The sequence below is a fragment of the Equus przewalskii genome, chromosome 1 (genome assembly GCF_037783145.1).
Source record: "Equus przewalskii isolate Varuska chromosome 1, EquPr2, whole genome shotgun sequence".
Taxonomy (NCBI): Eukaryota; Metazoa; Chordata; class Mammalia; order Perissodactyla; family Equidae; genus Equus; species Equus przewalskii.
Genome location: NC_091831.1, coordinates 180,192,944 through 180,213,393, shown reverse-complemented (window position 1 = coordinate 180,213,393; position 20,450 = coordinate 180,192,944). Strand labels below are relative to the sequence as shown.

General features: G+C 38.3%; 1 long non-coding RNA gene across 1 annotated transcript in view; it reads left to right on the top strand.

Moving 5' to 3' along the window:
* Positions 1-2,800: 2,800 nt before the first annotated feature.
* LOC139084857 (uncharacterized) overlaps positions 2,801-20,450 on the top strand; it is a 51,245-nt gene continuing 33,595 nt past the window's right edge. The window contains exons 1-3 of the long non-coding RNA XR_011542692.1: positions 2,801-2,851; positions 3,886-4,060; positions 16,852-16,948. This is a non-coding gene — a long non-coding RNA (uncharacterized lncRNA). The remainder of the gene's footprint in view (positions 2,852-3,885; positions 4,061-16,851; positions 16,949-20,450) is intronic.

Here is a 20,450-nt window from a genome sequence, read left to right as displayed (position 1 = left end):
ATCTCCCAAAGGGCCCACCTCCTAATACCATCATCTTTGGGGGTTAGGATTTCAATATATGAGTTTGGGGGGGACATAAACAGTCAGACCATAGCAACAGATCTGTCTTACCAATTCAGACTTCCCTTATGAACTCTAGACCAGTTAAGAAGTAGACTTCTCTTCTGGGATATTTCTTGATATTTCCCTGGGATATATCTTGAAACTAACTTCTCCAAAACTGAACTCATTTACAGCCTCCAAACCCTTTCCCATACCTGATCTTCTCTCAGTGTTTACTGTCTTAATTAATGGCAGACAATTCTGCAGTGAAGTATACCAGACACTTTGGGGTCATCCTTTGACCCCAGATGCATCCATCACAAGTTCTATTGATTTTACTTCCTAAAAATATCCTGAATATGTCCATTCCTTTCTACCTCCTGTACCAGGATCCTAAAATAAGGGACTCATTCTCTTTCCCTGGGGCTTCTTTCCTAAATTTTGTACCCACTTCCAGTCTGGACTCCTGTTAATAAGTTCTCCAGAATTATCTTGCAGCCAGGATTATCTTTCCAAAGTACAAATCTAACGAATTTACCTCTTTGCTTTAAATCAAAACTCCATAATTTGTCCTAAAAATTTCAGAAACGTCTGGCTGATTCCTCCCTAGGCACGTGATTCTCCCTCTGCCTGGAATGCTCTCGCTCATCCCTAACACAACTGTTTTCGCCTAGTTAATTACTAGGCATCCTTTTTACTTTCACTCTTGTGCCATACACTCTGGAAAGACCTTCCTGACGTCTTTGATGAGGTCCCTCAGATCTCTCTTACACATTCTCTTACTGCCCCATATAGCTCTACTTTATAGCACTTGTTCCAATTGCATTTTTATATTTATTGGAGTGATTTTTTCCCTCATTATTTATTTCTCACTGCCAAGCATACTTCTAGACAAATAGTAGATATTTAAATTGTATTTTTTCAACGAATGAATGAGGAAGGAATCAAGATATCAAATTCCTGTTTCAGGGCTAATGCTTTCTAGAGTGCTGTGTACCTAGTAGGTTCAAACACTGCCTTCAACTAAGTTACAAAAGAAAGAGGGATAAAAATGAAAAGTAAGGAGCATTTCATAATATGATTAACATCTCTCACAAAAGTGCTCACTTTACAAAGTTTAATTACTATGTATTTTGACTGATGGGCATGACTTCAAGAGCTTTTCTAATTAATTGACTCTAATTAAATTAATAAGATAGACATTAAAAATAGTTTTAACTTTTCCTGAAATAGTTAATAGAATTTAAGAGCTCAGGATAGCAAGATTTTGTGTTTCTTACCCAATATGTATATATATATATGTATATATATATATATTTTTTTTAATGTGAAAGTTAACCTTTTAAGATCTAGTCAAACTATCTTCAAGTGTCACCTCATTTACAAAGCCTCCTTATTCCTTCAGGGAAAGTTGGATGCTATTAACTCCATTCTTTTGTCTATGTCATTAAATCGCCTACCTTCAACATCTTAAAGCCGCATGTAATAGTTGCAGCAAGACAGGCTGAATCAGGAAGCGTACTAACTAATCTTTATTAACCAATAAAACTGAAGCATAAAAGTTAGATGTCATTAGAAGCCAAAGAACATAAACATAGTTTCAGCTATTCAGCTGTGGGTTCATTTATTCAATTGATGCTCAAAGGATGTTATCCTCATCTGTTACACAGGCTCTGTTAATATCTGTTAATATCACTGAGCTCCCAATTTTACTCAATCATTCATCGTTGTTTTGTAAATCAGGGGAAGTAGGGTCAGAAGAAATAGAATGGTGTGTATTAATTCATTTTTACATGGAGTTTTGTGGCTTGGACAATTTAATGCATTATGATATTCTATATGGAGAATACACTCAAAGTTCTCAGCCAAGTAGCTGATAAACCTTAACAATCCTGTGAAAAAATATGCACTTATATTCAAACATTCTTTGTTGTTAAAGAGATAGGACTGAATTAAGTTTTATTAATTGACTGCTGGGCATGATTTCAAGATCTTTTCTCAGGTTTATTTAAAACTAATTTTATTACTTTAAACATTCCTGTATCTTGTGGTCATGGATTGTGTTGACTTTGATTGGTGAACTTTGTTTAAAGCAAGACATCACTGGCATTTGCTTTGCCTCACCTAGAATTTGCCTTAAGGCACAGCCTGCTGGTTTTCAATGAAACAGAAGTAACTGCCTCTAAATGAGCTTCAGAGCCACGCTTACACCTTGAATAAATGCTCCTTCTGTTTTTCCCTTTTTTGACACTGCTCACTAACTAATATGGTTCTTGATAAAGAATTTCGTATTAGGAACAATGCAGTTTTACTTGTTTTAATGCAAACATCTCAAGTTTTATTCAATGATTTACTCTAAGTATCAAGTTAAATTATTTACAGACTAGAACCATAAGCACATTTTTCATGTTTTCTAGATAGTTTCTAAAATTCTCTAGAAGAAACTGTGATATTGTCAATGTATTTCCTAATACAAGTTTTACTTTGAGAACAGAAGGGGGTTTCAAAAGCACGGTGTGGAGGAAGACTCTTCCAGAGTTGGCACCCAGCGCGGCCTGGCGCCAGACTCCCCGGGGTCTGAGTGATGAGTTATCAGAGAGCTTTCCTGTCTGAAGCCTTTCCCTGTCTCAAGTGAGTGATTAAGACCCAGAGCTGCGTTCTGCTCTCTAGGATAACCAAAAGAACAATAGAACTATCGTTTGGCTGTCATAGATTCAAAGCAAAGGTATAAAAATAACCACTGAGACTCAGTAAAATTCATAGCAAAATAATCAACATTAGGCGTCAACTGGCAGATTTCTCCCACTGTGTAAGTACTGCTGTGTGGTTTTATCAGGAATATTTAAAGTATTCTTTCTTCTAATATGTGATGGCATTCTATTCTAGAGTAGAATTATTTTTGCATATATAAAACTTGATGCAGGGTCGGTGAGCTGAGCAGTCGAAAGAAAGATTTCTTGGACTCTCAAGATCTGGCAGTAGTGCTCTTTTATTTAGAGAATAGTGTGGAATAGCATGGGGATAGGACCCATGGGCAGTCAGAGCTCCTGCTGCTGTTGCATGGGGACAGGACCTATGGGCAGTCAGAGCTTCTGCTGCTGCTGCATGGGGACAGGACCCATGGGCAGGCAGAGCTCCTGCTGCTGCCCTGAGTTGAGGGTTAGGGCTGATTTTATAAGGCATGGGTACGTGACTTATTTTTACTGGAAAAAGAAAAGATGATGTAAAAAGTCATTAAATGATTTCAGTGCAGATAGGGTTTGGTTATTGTACGGTCATATAACTTTAGATACGAATCTGGCCATATAGATCGGCATGTAGGTGAGGATGCCCTGGGCTTCTCTCCCCGGGGCAGCCCTAATTCATACCATAAAAAAATCCACTGGGTCATATAGTTTGGCATGTAGGCCAGGTCACCTTGGGCTTCTCTAGCTGGGGCAGCCTTAATCCACATCAAAACTCACTTCCTAAAATTCCTGAAAATGGTTTTCAAGCAGGTTTTTTTTTTTTTTTTGCATTGGCATTTGCATAAAATTAGGCATGTTTTCAGAGAAAGAGTTCACCAATCTTGGAATTGGGACATTTTGGGTAAAATGAGAGGGGGAGCCCGCCTCTCTGCCGGCTGGCCGTTGCCGCACCCCAGCAGGGCTGTGGCTGGCTGTAGCTGTCACCCTATCTCCTCGGAGGCTTGTTTTTCCACTGCAATTTTGCAAATCTTTCTTCAGACTTTAGCTGCTGTTATTTAGTTCTTTAGGCTGAAAAATCAGATATTTTCACCTTTTTTTCAAATTCCTGCAATATACTCAATATTTCTTATGTTCTCTACATGTCTCTTTTGTCAAGGATTATAATGTCAAAGACAGCTGAGCTGGGATTTTATACGTTACTGTTAGAAGTTCCACCTAACAAAAATCCATACCAGATTCTATGTAACCTAAAATAAGGAAGAGACTTGCATTTGAATGGTCTTTCCCACATATAAGCTAAAAAGGACTTCGTTTAGTGCGATCGTCCAATGGTAAGTGGTATCTTTTAGTTCTATAACAACTAATTTGTCTATCTGTAAAATACAGTTATATTTAAAGCACATGGAATGCAGTATACTAATATAAAATAAAATAATAGTTTGATTAGAATTAGATTATCTGGTTCTTTTAAATATTCATCAGTTGAGTGGCCTTCAAAACGAACATTTGTGAGTATGTAAAATACATGATTAATTTACAGGACAGTATAAAAGGTGTTTAAAAACCTGTCCCCTGGAGATAATCAGTCCTGTGAGCACAAACGCACCTTAGAGCTATGACTCATAACGCCACAGAATCAGAATAACAAAAGCAAGCTGCTTTTCCAGACACTTTCCTTTGTGATTTAGGAGATTTGTACTTTAACTGCTCTTTGGGAGTGTCTGTCTAGCTCAGCTTTGCTCAGTGGCATTCGGCTCCACTTTTAAATAAGAACAGATGACCACTGGGTTTTAGCATTACAGCAGGCGCTCTATTAAGGCTTGCTAACTGAACAAGTGAGTAAATTAATGGGTGAATAATCATACTTGAATGGTCTTTAGAGTTTTCTTGCTTCCAGGCTGTTTTCCCCTCTAAGCCATGATGTGAACATGCCCAGACCCATCCCTCTGGTGTGTTATCACGGTTTCCAGGTTTATGGAACTTTCTGAGTTCCATAAAGCCATACAGCAGGGACTCTACTATGACAGTCATGGTTCTCCACAAAACGAACCCAGGCTTGTTCTTCCACTAGCCCCCTACACTGATCCTCGCTCCACACAAACTGATCTGCTTACTGCCTCTCAAACTTTCTCAAGTTGTTTCCTTCTCTACCTTCATGCTTTTGTACCCAACTTTCCAAACCCTAATCATCTTTTAAAGAATAGTTGGGATCCTTGATCTAGAGTGAAGTTTTTCCTGACAAGCACAGCCAAAGCTGTGCTCCGATGGAGTGAGTAAGAATCGTTGCCTGAGCCCTGTGCTTTCACCTCCCCAGGGAAGCAGTGGAAGGACCTAAACCTACACATGCCGCCCAACCATCAAGCCCCATCACAAGGGACAGAGCTGGCCTGTTCACACATTCAACTAATCCCGTCCCCACCCAACACTCAATCCCTCAGCAAGTACTGCCTGCTGTACCTCCAAAACGTGTTCTTTCCACCCCCTTCTCCAACTTAACCACCACTCCTGGGATGATTTGCCATCATCTCTTGCATGGACGCCTGCAATGCTTCCACTCTGGTGCTCCTACAGTCCCCGTTCCTTACCACTACCACCTTCCAAATCCATTTTCCATATGTCTGTCAAGTTTTTTTTTAAAAAGTGTAAATCTGATAGGTTTCAATAAAAACTTTCCACCCTCTAGAATCTTTAATATGCCAAAGATTTCCCACCGTATTTAGAATAAAAACTAAACTTCTCACCACGGCCTTTAAGGCTCTACATGAACTGGTTCTAGACTATCCTCTGATGTCAGTTCCCATCCTTCTCTCCTTGCTCTGTGTGTGGTTACATGAGCCTTTCACTGTTGATAGACTAATGGGAACTCAGAGGCTCCCTGGGGAATCTGCACTTTCAGTTCCATTTGACCTGTAATTTTCCACCCTCAGATCTTCACACGGCTGGCTCATTGTTGTCCTTCAGACTCAGCTCTGATGTTAGTTTCTCAGAGATGACCTCCTTAGGCAACTTCCTAACACACACATCACAGCCACTTTCTCGCATATCCTTTACTTTGGAATATTTACTACTACTGAAATAATACTATGTTGTTTACTCCTTTTTTTCCTATCTCCCTTGACTAGAATGTGAACTCAAAGAGAATGAAGACAGGGTTGTTTTTGTTCATGTCTACGTCTCCATTATCTAGAATGGTGTTTGTCATAAGACTATGGACAGTCAAAAAATATCTTCTGAGAACGTAAATGGGAAAAAAACAATAAATGAAAGGATCAGACAGTTACTGATGTAAAAGCACTCTATACTTTTCAATTATGTTAATATTACAACCATCTACATGACACTCAGATAAATACTGCCTTATCCTAGCTACTGTAATATTTTATTTTAAATCCCTTCATTTAGTCATCCAGTTAAAATGATGAAGTGAGCACTGCGTGCCCTGGGAGATAGAGCAGTAAATCCTGTAGGTTCATGACGAACATCATGGAGGTGGGGTGCAGTGGAGTGCAACCTGGGTTGGGTTGGAGGAAGCAGATAGAAACAGCTTCCCAGGGGACATAACATTCAAATGGAGACCTGACCGATGACAGGAAGCAGCAAATCAGATATCAAGGATGAGGAAATAGAAGAATAATATGCTTATTAACTGCTTTTCCCTCATACTAGCCAGCAATGTTCTTTAAGCCAGAACTAGAATATAAAAAATATAGGAGCACCACACAGGCAGTAGAGAGTGGCTATTATATTCGGTCCTCTCTCCTCTCAAGGGCCAAGGTGCAGAGAGGTGAGGCAGGAGAGAAGAGGAAAATAATATTTATTAATGCCTATTACGTGCCAAATACTGTGCCACCAGCTTTCACATGAATAATTTTATTTTATTCTCTCAACAGCTCTGTTCCTGAGGCTCATTAGGTTTTATTGACCCTCATAAATCATACTTATGGCTGAGGTTCTAACTGGGTCTATTCTCACTGTCCAAAATCCATGTTCCTTTTTAATATGCTACCTGACTAGGTCGGTGTTCTCAATCTGGCTGTGTGCATTAGAATCAGCAAGCTGAGGCTACGCTCGAGACCAATAAAGTCAGAATGTCTGGGCGTGGAACCCAGGCTTCAATAGTAGTTAAAGCTCCTCAGGTGAATTTGATATGCAGCCAAGTGTGAGAAGCTCTGGTCTAGGCCAAGGACAGAATGCCAGGTAGTTTAATTAATTCATTTTGGTTATTTCATCCATATTTCTGTATTCAAGCAAGATCCCACTTAAACCGCAATGAGCGAAAAAAAGATGATTCTCTTCTTTGGCATGCCTCTTCAATGCATTAGTCTGGAAAAGTCAGCTGTGAAGGATGAAACAACATAACTAAATAATTAAGCTACTTTTGTCTCTCAACACACCACATCCTATGTCTGTTTGAATAATTCCTGGCTCCACCAGCATATGCTATCAGATTTAATTCTCTCTGGTCTGGCACTACATATTTTTAGTAACTTTAGCTTCAGAAAGAAGAGCAGAAGAAAGTAACACCGTTTACATAACTATAGGAATATAATTTATTTAAGCTTGTAAAAGAATACCACAGGGGAATTCATGAAACTTAAAAATTCATTTCCTTTCTACTTCTTACAACAAAAGATCAGTTGGCACTTAACAAAAATGCTCTTGTATATATTATTATTAGATAAGGCATCTGCAGCTTAATATAAAAGGAGTTAACACTGCTGGTAGCTATTGTTCTCAAATGAAACAACATCCTTCTATTGCCCTAGGCTAAAAAGCATGTTTCTGTCTTAAAGATAGTATGCGACCTTTGTCTTAAACTGTCATTATGAAATTTTGTACCACAAGCAGCAGACTTTGTAAATAAATGGCTAATTTGAATGTCCTCTAGACCTTTGCAGTAAAGCAATGAGTCATATCTCAGAAAAGTATTTCATACTAATCAGTAGATATCTTAATCTTTGGTTCATCCTGTTAGTTCATATGACTAATAACTACTTAGCACAAAGATCACTGAAAATTAAAACTCCATGATGTCATTATGTGACCCTCTAACCCAATGACTCCTCTTTCTTCTGCGTTATATCCATACTTATTAATCATGAACCTGATTCATTATTAGGAATAATTAGGCTGGAGATAGAATAGTTTACTTTTATCTTTAAAAAAATGGTTTGCTGGGGCTGGCCCCGTGGTCGAGTGGTTAAGTTCGTGCACTCCGCTGCAGGCGGCCCAGTGTTTCGTTGGTTCGAATCCTGGGGACGCGGACATGGCACAGCTCATCAAACCACGCTGAGGCAGCGTCCCACATACCACAACTAGAAGGACCCACAACGAAGAATATACAACTATGTACCGGAGGGGCTTTGGGGAGAAAAAGGAAAAAATAAAATCTTTAAAAAAAATGGTTTGCTGTATCTAAATGTGGTAGCAGCTTTATTCACAATTACCAAAACTTGGAAGTAACCAAGATGTCCTTCGGTAGACTAATAGATAAGCTGATCCAGACAACATCAAAATGAAATGAGCAACTATATGATGTTCTGGAGAAGGTAAAAGTATGGAGACAGTAAAAAGATCAATGGTTTTCAGGAGGTGGGATCGGGGCATGAATAGGCAGAGCATAAAGGACTTTTAGGGCACTGAATATACTCTGTATGATGCTATAATGAAGGATGCGTGTCATTATTCGTTTATCCAAACCCATGAAATGTACAACACCAAGAATGAACCCCAGTGTAAACTATGAACTTCCGGTTACCATGATGTGCCGTGTAGTTCGTTGGTTATAACAACTGTGCACTCTGGTGCGGATGTGATAATGGAGGAAGCTCTGCATGTGTAGGGGCAAGGAATATATGGGAAATCTCTGTACCTTCCTCTCAATTTTCCTGTGAACCTAAAACTGTCCTAAAAAAAAAAATAAAGCCTGGGGCCAGCCAGTGGCGCAGTGGTTAAGTTTGCACATTCTGCTTCGGCAGCCCAGGGTTCGCTGGTTCAGATCCCGGGTACGGACATGGCACCACTTGGCAAGCCATGCTGTAGTAGACATCCCACATATAAAGTAGAGAAAGATGGGCACAGATGTTAGCTCAGGGCCAGACTTCCTCAGCAAAAAGAGGAGGATTGGCAGCAGATGTTAGCTCGGGGCTAATCTTCCTCAAAAAAAAATAAAATAAGTAAAATAAAGCCTATTTTATATATACATATACATGTATCAAAAGAGGCAGCTGCAACTATTGCCTCAAGAGGGATGAATCTCACAAACATATTTACTGTACAATTGCATTGGTATAAAGTTCAAAAACAGGCAAATCTAAATTATGGGTTTAGAATAAACATTTATTGTCTCCCACATGTGAGGTGTTATGGCTTTAAAACTGAATAAACTATAGTGTTAAAAATTAGGGTAGTGTTTTCCTTTGGGGAGAAGAGGGGGTGGTAACTGCAGGGGGCACTAGACAAGTTTTCAAGTTGCTAATAATGTAATATATCTTGATCTGAATTGTGGCTACAGGGATGCCTTAACTTTGGGGTAACTTATTGAGTTTATTACTTGTGGACTTTTCTACACGTAGATCAACAAGTAAACACTTGTTAAGCAACTAATGTGTGTACGTACGCTTGTGTTGGACACTGCTTTCTCTCTTCTTTTCATATTTTGGTTAATGTCATCCTGACTGGAAAAATAAACTGGTTTGCTTAGGAAGTCACCATTGCTTGTCAGATTGTGCAGTCGGCAGGGTAGAGATGGGAACAAAAGAAAACTTTTAACTGCAGTTTTAAAATGTTTATAATATGATTATTTTATACTTAGGAATAAAATAACACTATGATTATAACTAATTGATTTTTAGGGCAGTCCTGACATTTACTAGAAATACTTTATTGGCTACTAGCCTAAATTATAAATAGCAAAATGTAACAAAACTGCATTTCCTTTAAAAATATTCTAACGTAGACTTTCTCCGAAATCTTAACTAACCTTTCTTCTTCACAACTTAATCTGAACCTGCAAGTTTTCAAAAATATTTATTGTATAAATTCATCAGTATGAAACAAGTGTAATAACATCTCCAAGGTTAACTTAAATCCTGTTTTTAAGATCATCAAAATTACACTGACCTAAGCCATTCAAGATCTGACCAAAAAGTGACAGGTCACATTTTCTCAGGGTATGTTGAAAATCTTCTCATGGTACGTGGAACTGCTACATTTGGTCTGCAAACTGTGACACTGACTCAGACAGGTAGCAGAGCAGAACTGATGCCATGTGTCTCAAACTACAAAGAGTCTCAGCATGTGGCCTAGAGGTTATATTATGCTGCTGATGAAAGAGTCAGCATTTACTGCGTGAATTCAGTTTCATAATATAAAAGGATTAGCTGTGCATGTCCCCTTTTACTCAGCACTGTTTGCTCATTCCTTTCTATAACATCACTGTTTTGTTGGTGTTTTCAACATTCTTACTGCTTCCCTTCCTATTCCATTGATGGGCTGCATTTTAGATATTTGTTGTATTTGTGTGTGTGTGCACACTCCTAACATAACATATTTTCTCTGAATCAGATTAGTCACTTTAGCATGGGCTTCGTTTTTTAGGTAATTTGCTATTCTCAATTTTTTTCTGGAGTTATGATATATTCTTGAATATTAATACACCAAAAAGATTGAAGTAAGAGACTTTCTGTTTTGAGACATAGCATTCTTTTGTTTCTTCTTTCACACCATGATTATACTATTCTTCACACATGTATTAAACTTGAATCACTCATGTTTTAAACAGTAGTTGCAATACCAGGCACTGGAGATAAAAATGCTATAAGGCAGAAGACATGGTTGTCAAATAGAGAAAGATCAACACAAATATTCGCACAGTAGGTTTAGCAAAGTGTAACAGGTGATGAAATAGGTACATTAATGGGCTGTAGTGGTGGCAAAAGGAAGATGAGCATATTTCTACCAGGTACAAGGATGGAGGAAGATTTCAAATAAAGGTTAAAACTTGAAAGCAGAATAGGTATTCACCAGCTGAAAGGTGGGACATGATACATGGCCATACAGAGCAGCTTGAACAAAAATCAAGATCTGAAGTAGTCTTGCTGTGTGTGGCAATTCCCAGTGGCAGGAACAGAGATTATGACCCTGAATTGGAGAAAGGGGTGTAAGGAGCAGGTGGGAGGTGTCACTCGGTAGATACAAGATTGAAGAAGTAGGAAGGACACAGATTATAAAAGATGTATGTTATATTAAGATGTTTTACCTCTTGCTATAGGGAATTACAAGGCATTGAAACATCTTAAGCAGGGTAATAATACAACCAGCTGTCTCTGGCAGCAATGCAGAGGGAACACTGGATTAGAACGGAGTTCTAATGAAACAATCCAGATGAAAAATCTGAACTTAAACAAAGCTGTGTAGATGAAAAGAAGAAGATGGAAATTAGAGATGTCAAGGAAATAGAAAATGTAGGATTTAGTGACTAATGGAGATAGGGGTAGGATTCCTGGGAGAAGAAATCTAACAAAGGACCCAAGAGTTTTTATTGTTTTTCTTTAGCTTGAGTGCTTGAATGGTATTTGCATCTTGGAGATAGAAAATGAGGAGGTTGCAGTTAGAGAGAAAGACAATGACTTTTTCAAAATATGGAACAAGAGATACCATTTGCATGGCCAGGTGAACTGCTCCAGTAGGCAACAGAAATAACTCTCCACAGTTTGGGAAATAGAGGGCTAATTTACTAAAGAAGGAAGTTGCTGAGAGTGTCAAATGTTGCAGGAAAGTCAAATAAGATGGGACACCCAAAAACATACAGAGATTTAGCACTTAGTAACTTTGATTGAGCCAGAAGCCTGACTGCACTGACTTGAGAATGAATCAAAGATGATACAACGATGATACAAAGATGATATAAGGACAGGAGATGTATTTTGAGATCTTGCCTCTAAAGGGAAGGAATCTAAAGCATATCTAGAAACAGAGAAAGGGTTGATTGAGAGTTTTGTTTTTATTTTTAAATTTGCTTTTATTTTAATAGAACAAAAGGAATATATTTTAGTCTAGAAGAAAGAAAGCAGGATGGTAGAAATATTGAAAATAAAGTAAGAATGATAAAAATTGGTCTGCTGAGACTCAGAAGATTTTGAAGGGAATCAGATCGAACATCGAGGCTGTGGGGTAACGTGTCTCTCTGAGATTGCAGGAAAGGACGTGAGGACACGTGCAGTTATTAGTACTTTAAAGAAGCACCAGGAGCTTGTACCAGCTAGCCTTAAAGTTCTTGGATTATACATGACTTTTATTCAGTTTATTTTATGCTGGTTTTATTGTATGCAACATTTTGCTTGTGAGAGGCAGTCTATACATTTTTAAAATTTGATAGTTGTCACAGAAAAATATTTGTTTTGTAATAATGCACTCTAATGTGTATTCAAGATTTTTCCACAGTTAGCATTTGAGAAAGTTAAATTTTAGGTATATTCTTCAAAGCATCTTTGATTTATGTGTCACATTTATCAAGTCACTTGCTCAAGACAAAAAGCAAGTTGTACTGGAGTAAAAGTAAAGGTACATATTTTTTTTTTCTTGTTTGTCACCAGTTTGTTCTGGAATGGCAAATTACTAAATAATTTTTGGATATATATAGATAAAGTCATAGAGAAAATCAAGTGACATCATCAATCAATCTGGAAGAATTATTAAACCCTCCATAGAATTAGCATGGAAAAGAGATTCAGGATTCAAAAAAATTCTTGGGGTATTTGGTCCTTCTAGAAGAGAGCACCCTCCTATCATAGTGTGCCCACCTCCTCCAGCCCTTCTGTGCTGGAGTCAGCCAGGCCCACTCATCCACCAGACACCAGGGGCACAGGAACGAGGACCGACGATAGTTTCAGGGCCCCACCAAAATGCTTAATGTCTTTTAAACCAGAAGAAAAAACTGAACTTTTAGGTCAAAGAAAATGTTTTATTAGATAATACTGATTTATTTGTCTTTATACCAATGCAGTTGTAAAGCATAATTTTTAACACTTCTTTATGGAGGAAAGGCCTATACAGGCAAAAGGGCTCATGGCTCTTGAAAGTCATAATGTGGCCCTGGAGTCAGAGAATAGTGTCCTATTCTTTTTGGGTTTGGGTCCCCCAAACAGGAGTTATGTGGCAACCTGCTAGAATCATAGAGAGGTTTCTACCTGAAGGACAGGTGATCGTTCCTACTCTAGCAGATGCCTCTGGTTCGCTCTGTCACTTCCCCTCAGTCCGTGTTAGCTGCAGCTCTGGTGGACAGTTTCATGCCATATCACACTTGCATTGACACGTGTTTTACCTCGGGAACATGCCACACTTCATGTCTCTCTTCTTTCTGACTCAGCTTTCTCAAGCTGTGGGCACCTGTTCAGCCCAAGTATATTCATAGCCTAGAAGTGCAGAAATATGAGGAGGTGTTGAATAATCTGTATTCTCTCACTGGTTGGAGTATTCTACAAATGTCAATTAGATTCAGTTGGTAATAGAATCGTTCAAATCTATATACTAACTGATTTGCCAATGACTTGCTCTGTCAATTGCTGAGAGGAGCATTGAAATCTTCAACTGCAGTTTTGAATTCATCCATCTCCGTTTTTAAATGCTATCAGATTTTATGCACGTATTTCACATTCTGAAGTGCCAGGGCTGGGGAAAATCCCCTTTCTTCCCTTCTTGTGTTCTTATGCCTGAACTAGTAATAAAATTGACCCAAGATGAGATTAACAAGCGAAAAATCCAGTTTAATATGTACGTATTGGAGATCATAAAGAAATGATGCTCGCTCGGAGAGTGAACAAAACAAGCAGTATATCTATCTTTTACAAAAGGAAACAATAAATTTGTGGAGAATTGACAGGAGAAGAGATTTAGGTTTGGGGTATGTAAATGGTGAGGAATTTAAGCAGAGTTTAAACTTGAGGTAGTGAATTAGCAAGCTGTGTTTATGCAGGCTTCTCAGCCAAGAATCCCCTAGCTCTGGCAATAAGGATGCAGAGAGGGCACCACTCACATGGGAGATTCCTTTCCTGCTTTTAGGGGAACAGAGATGGGAGGGTCAAAATGCTCATTTTGCTCCTCAAGTAACTTTAATTCAAATCAATCAATATAACTATTGTGGGATGCTTTGGGGTGACTGCCCTGGGCCCCAACAGAAGTCTTCTTTGACTAATATCAATATATCCACTCCTTTTTTCCTTTGAATATGTATCTTTTCCACCCTTTTACTTTTAACTTTCCTGTATCTTTGTATTTAAAATTGGCTCCTTCTAGGTGGAGCACAGTTGGGTCTTTTTTGACCTCAGAGGACATTTGGTGATACCTGAAGACATTTTTAGTTTCACAATTCAAGGGTATCACTAGCTTCTAACAGGTAGAGGCAAGCCAGAGATGCTGGTAAACATCTGTGAAAGATGATATGAGTGAAGCCACATTAAATAGAGCCAGAGCAGTCATTTCAGAGGAATTGCTTTGAATGTCTTGTTTTCTTTATCTTCCAAAGTGGACTTAGCCATTAACATTCCAAGAAGTCAGTAAGGACAAGAATATCCTATTTGTAAAGACTAATGAAATTGGACTTTGCTCATGACCGAATCACTAATTAATCAATGAAGCACAAGTCTAGCCTTTCGCCTGACGTCTGAATGTCAAGCTAATCTATGAAGCACAAACCCTGCCTCACCTCTTCTAACACCAGTGAGCTCTTCTGTAATACAAGTTACCTCATCTTCCTCCCTTTTCCCATAAATACACTGAGCCCCACTCCTGTAATCGGGACGCTATGTGGGTTTCTACCTGAATCTGTGCTCCCAGAATTGCACTCCTCTGATCCCAAATAAACACTTTGCCTCTAAACTAGTTTCTGTTTTTGTAGGTTGACACATCCTATAGTGTACAGCACAGCCTCCAACAACAAAGAATTATCTAGCCCCAAATATTAATAGTGCCAAAGTTGAAAATGCTCCTATAATGTATACAAAATACAATTCAGCTCATCACAGTCTCCCTTCATATATAGTTGAAGAACCTCGTAATATCATGCTTCCATTTCCCGCTCCCACTCTTTGTGTTATTGTCATATATTCTAATTCTATGCTTGTTATAAATGCCATCATATGTTATTATTATTCTTGCTTTAAACAGTCCATTAACTTTTAAAGTTATTTTATCTCTGCTTCTGAGGTACACTTAGTAAAAATATGTAGTTGCAGTCTAAAGATAAATTAATTGTCTCCGAAGCCAGGTTTAAAAAATTGAAGCCTGACCAGTCGTCTGATTTGCAGTGTTTTTACTCATTGGTAACCAGCAAACAACCACACTGGTGATCTGCACCAATCATTAGTTTAGCCAAATAACTAGATCTTCCATCCTGTAATCCATGTATTTCATCTTTGAAATATGACTTGACTTTGTCTACATTTCTCTCTACGAATGCAAAGTTGCTAGCTATGCATCTTTTACACTGTGGCATTTTCCTTGAAACCCTAAGTGTTCCACTAAGTTAAATATTGAGGCATTTTAGTATTTTATCTTGTGCTTCTGATTTTAAAAGATTAATTTTTTCAAAGTTAAAAATGAAATTATACTTTTATTATTTGGCATATTCATTTTTACTGCTTCAGGGCTTTTATGTTAATACTTTTGCTCATTTTAGTTTATTACTAAATACGTTTCTTTTATTGGGTTCATATTTTGAAGTATGAGAAAATTTAACATTTAGAGGAGAAAAAGTGGCCATTTGCTTGGAATTAGCAGAAAATGTGAAGTCTTAGAATTTAAAAATTTTGAAGCCTAGTCCCTTTACGAAAAGGTAAACATTCGAAATAGTAGGATAACGCTGTCAGGACTCCACAGCGTAGTCCCTTGCAAAATATAAAAAAAGACCCTATAATTTCCCTTCACATAGAAACTGAATCTTCTTGCGCCCTTTTGTCTGTCTTGGTCTCTGCATTATAATTCCAGCAAGGTGATCTTGCTAAGACTGTTGGCAATGGCTTACGTCTTTACGTCACAGCCTTCCTCCCGGATGACTGCGAGAGTGAGCAGTTAGAAACCAACGCTCGGGATGATTATCCTTAGCGTATTCAATCATCTTTGTGTTAAAAAATATACTTTCCTCGGTTCCAATTCCCTTTGCCTTTATACGTTTTCTTCCTTCTTCTAGTCTCTGACCCAAAAACCAGAAAGTAAAAATTTTCTAAAGGTCCAGAATAACTATTTGTTCGGACCAAAAACTCTTTTCCTTCAACTGACCATGAATGGTTTAAAGCTTAGAATTCCAACTTAATCTTCCTCCAACCGATTACATTTATTCACTTAAAATCTTAAATTACTTTATTAATTTTAGTAACTTAAAGTAGACTTTTACATTTTTTAGCTTTCCCTTTACAACTATTTGAACAAAATCACATTTCCATTCTTCTCCTTCTATTTCTCACTTAATTTTCTCTTGACACAATATTATAGTTCCTTCAAACATATCTGATATGCTGTAGTATGTCCGTATTTCCCACTACTAACATTATTTCAGTGAACAATTCATCTCCATCAATAAACTTAGAGACAATGATAATGTTTATAGAAGCAATAGGGTTTGTTTTCTCACTTGCTACATTAATTAGACTCATTACCAAAGATAACATAAACAAATATTAAAAATCACATAGAATCTTCTAAAGTTTTGTACAAAATGACTTATTTAACTATAGGGGAATTGAACAAGATCTTCTCACAAAGGCTACACCTGCCATCACAGTATAATCTACGTCTGGAAATGATAGTACTGCCCCACAAGGTGCCTGTTTCCAGAGTTATATTGAAGATTAAGTAGTTTTGTAAGAGTTAGGATGATTTGTTTATAAGAAACAGAAAACTGACCTCAAATTGTCTTAAAGAATAAAGAGAATCAATTGGTTTGGATAACTGGAAACCATGTAGGTTCATTATATACAGAGTAAGTTCCCCAAGAAGTTCACCAGAAGTTAAACTTTTCCTAATGTCAGAGTCTTTCTGATTCCAAACTTCCCCAATGTTTGGAAGCAAAGCACAGAACACTCTCCAATCCCACTGACGCTATCTTAACATAGCTTTTTTCTGAAAGGGTGAAGATATCTTCTGTGTTATGGCCTTCGAATGAGAAGATCCCAAGAATCCATTCCCCTGCTGGTGACAATCTCCCCTCTTCCTCCCGTCAAATGGTAATTTTTAAAAGTTAAAAGCATGACTCTCATACAAATAGATTTTATAAAACAATCATGTGTTAAAGATTTACTTTAATTAATGAAGGTAAAGCAGAAAGGTGCAGGGGAGGAAGACATTTCCTCCACCCTCTCTGGGTTTGTCTGGCCGGAGAATGAATTAAATTCACATGAGACAGAATAGCAGGAGAAAATTAAATAAAGCTTTATGAGGACCCTGACCCGGGGCCTTTCTTCCCGAAGGAAGAAAGGGCATCAAAGAAGTGGGGTGCACAGAGTGGTTATATACCCCCAAACAGGGTGTTTCACATAGGATTGAAATGTCCCTCCCACAATAGTCACAAGATTGCCGTGTTAGCACAGAGCTTGATGGACACAGCAGGTAGCGGGTCTGCTCCTCGGAGGGTGTAGCAGGAGGCAAGTCTATTGTCTCAAGCTGGGTGGTCACAGGTGAGCGCAGCAATCAGTTCCTAGCCTAAGGAAAGATGCTTAATCCTTAAGGAAATGCCAATGTTGGGAGGAGGAGGGAAGTTGCACCTTTATCTCAAGGGCCTTCGTTCTTGCTATAGTAAATGTTTTAAAGCAGATATACAATGTGTGCTCAATGGCCACAGTCAGGCCCTTTTGGAAAAAAGCAAAGTCAGGCCAAATTAGGTTTACACCAAATGGCTTCCTCACATACTCCAATATATCCTATTGCTTGCCATTTCTATTTGTCAATGTATACATGGGAGAGGTTCAGGCAAGCTGAGCAACTCACCAAAATGGCTGAAACCACCACAGCTGAAATATCATATCCAGCTGAAGACAAGGAGGATGTTGGGGGTCGGGGGAGTCAGTTACAGGAGGTCACCAGACAAGCACAATAAACAAATGCAGATTTAAGTCCCTGCCTTCCCCATTGATTAAGAGTTTCTAGAGATAAGGTCAAAGAGACATATCTTTGGATGGCTAATTCCAGGCCCCAACAAAGGTAAAGTTAATTCAAAGAAATTGAGGCCAGATATTTATAGTAAATAAAAGACACAATGTGGAGAACAATCAAAGACAGCTAAAGAAAATCTAGGTGCTTTTGGTATATATAGTGATATTGAGTACAGCTATATTCCAAGAGCTCACCAGGAAAACAGAAGCGATCTTACAAGATGTGGGTAGAGGTTTTAACAGAACACTTATTTGTCTTATCTATCCTTACAATCTTTTCTCCAACTGATCTAATTCTTCCCACAAAGTGTTCTGTTGGGTGATAGTGAGGAAAGAGAAGACTGAGGAAAGGCATTCTATAAAATCTTTGCGAAATCACTTTCCTTTAAGGTATGCATGCATACCCATAACATGAGATATGTCATTTGACCAATAAAATATCCCAAAGTATTTTTTCTAAGAATCTCAAGCTTATTTTAATGTATACACTGAACCTTAGGTCCACATCAACTATGGAAGGCTCATTCACATATTAAACAAATTATTTGTTTTGTTTTTCATTTAGGTTAATTTAAATATTGTAAAATGTACAGATCTTAAGTATATAGTTGTATGAGTTTGACAAATGTCTAAACTCATATAACCAATACTCCAATAGAGATACAGGACATTTCTATCACTTCAGAAATTTCAGTCCCCTCTCCAATCAAACTCTGCCCCTCAAGGCAACCAATAATCTGATTTCTATCACCTTAGATTAATTTTCCCTATTATTGAATTTTATATAAATGAAATCACTCTTCATTCCACATTTTGAAAATTCATCCATTTTGTCATATGTCAGCAGTTCATTAATTTTTATTGCTACATATTATTCTGTTGAATGCAACTACCACAATTTATCTATCCCTGTGTTGATGGATATTTGGGTTACTTCGAGTATTGAGCTATTATAAGTAACGCTGATGTAAGTAGTCATGTACAATTTTTCTATGTCATACGTTTTCATTATTCTTGGGTAAATACGAGGGAGTGGAATAATTAGGTTGTAGCTTAGTCATTTGGTTCATTTTATAAGAAATTACCAGGCCACTTCCAAAATGGTTGGCCTATTTTACATTCCTACCAGCAACATGTGGGAATTACATTTGCTCCACATCCTTGCCAACATTTTGTATTGTCAGTATTTTCAATTTTAGTCAACAAATGAGTGTTTAGCAATATCTCATTATACTTCCTATTTGCATTTCCCTGTTAACTTTTTCATGTGATTATTAAGCATTTGAAAATTTTATTTTAAAAAGGTCTGTTCAAATATTGTCTTTTTATGGGATTGTTTGCATTATTATTACTGATTTGTAGCATTTCTTTATATATTCTGGATGTGAGTCCCTTGTCAGATACATGCTTATAAATATTTTCTCCCAGTCTGTGATTGATCTATTCATTTTATTAATGATATGCATTGCTGAATTCTTAGGGCCATAGAATATCCTTATGAGAAAATTAGAGACACTTAGGAATTTCTTAAAGAATGAATATATCTGCATATTCCAAGCCCAGTGAAGTAGAAAAATTAGTTTAGTCATGGGCTGTCTACAAATAAAAGAATGAGAGCAGGCCTGGAAGGCAGTATGTAAAGGCTTTGGGGAAGATGTGCAGGTGGATGTGAGAAAGGAGGACCACAGATAAGAGGTGCCTCAACCTGAGCTTCAAGGTGAGGAGGGGAAGGTAATAATGTAGGGGCAGGAACAAGATGTTCCAATGTGTTTGTTGCGGGGGTTGGGGAGTAGGGGGACAGTTCCCACATAAGACCAAGCAATTCTCGGCACCAGCTGTGTGTACAAGAATTCAACTCAATTCTGACACTGCCCTCCTTGGAGATAGCATCAGATTCCACAGCTTAAGGGCTCAATCCTACAAGTCTGCGCCCCACCCCCACCTTCAGCAGCCCGCTGCAAGCCCAGGTTGTTTCCAACTAACTGGCTATAAATCAAAGGTTCCCAAGACCTCCTCCTTCAGTTGGATTAATTCGTTAGATTGCCTCACAGAACTCAGAGAAACATTTTCCTTACCAGATTACTGGTTCATTATAAAAGGATGTAGCTCAGGAGTAGCCAGATGGAAGAGATGCAAAGGGTGAGGTACGTGGGAAGGGGCATAGAGCTTCCATGTGGCTCCAGGTGCAGTGCCTTCCCTGCACCTCCATGTGTTCACCAACCCAGGAATTCCTTGAACCCATCCTTTCGCATTTTTAGGAAGGCTTCATTACATAGGCATGAGTGATGAAATCCTTGGCCATTGGCTGCTTCAACGTCCAGCCCCTCTCCCCTCCCTGGAGTTTGTGTGTGTTGTGGGAGTACTCAAAGTTCTAAGCCTCTAATCCCACGGTTTAGTCCCCTGGACACCAGCCCCCATCCTTACTAACCTGAGGGCTTTCCAAAGGTTACCTCCTTAACGTAACAAGACACCTTTACGACTCTTTTCTCAGGAAATTCCAAGGATTTTAGGAGCTCTGTGCCAGAAACAGGGTGGAAGACCAAATATATATTTCTTATGATAAATCACCATATCACAG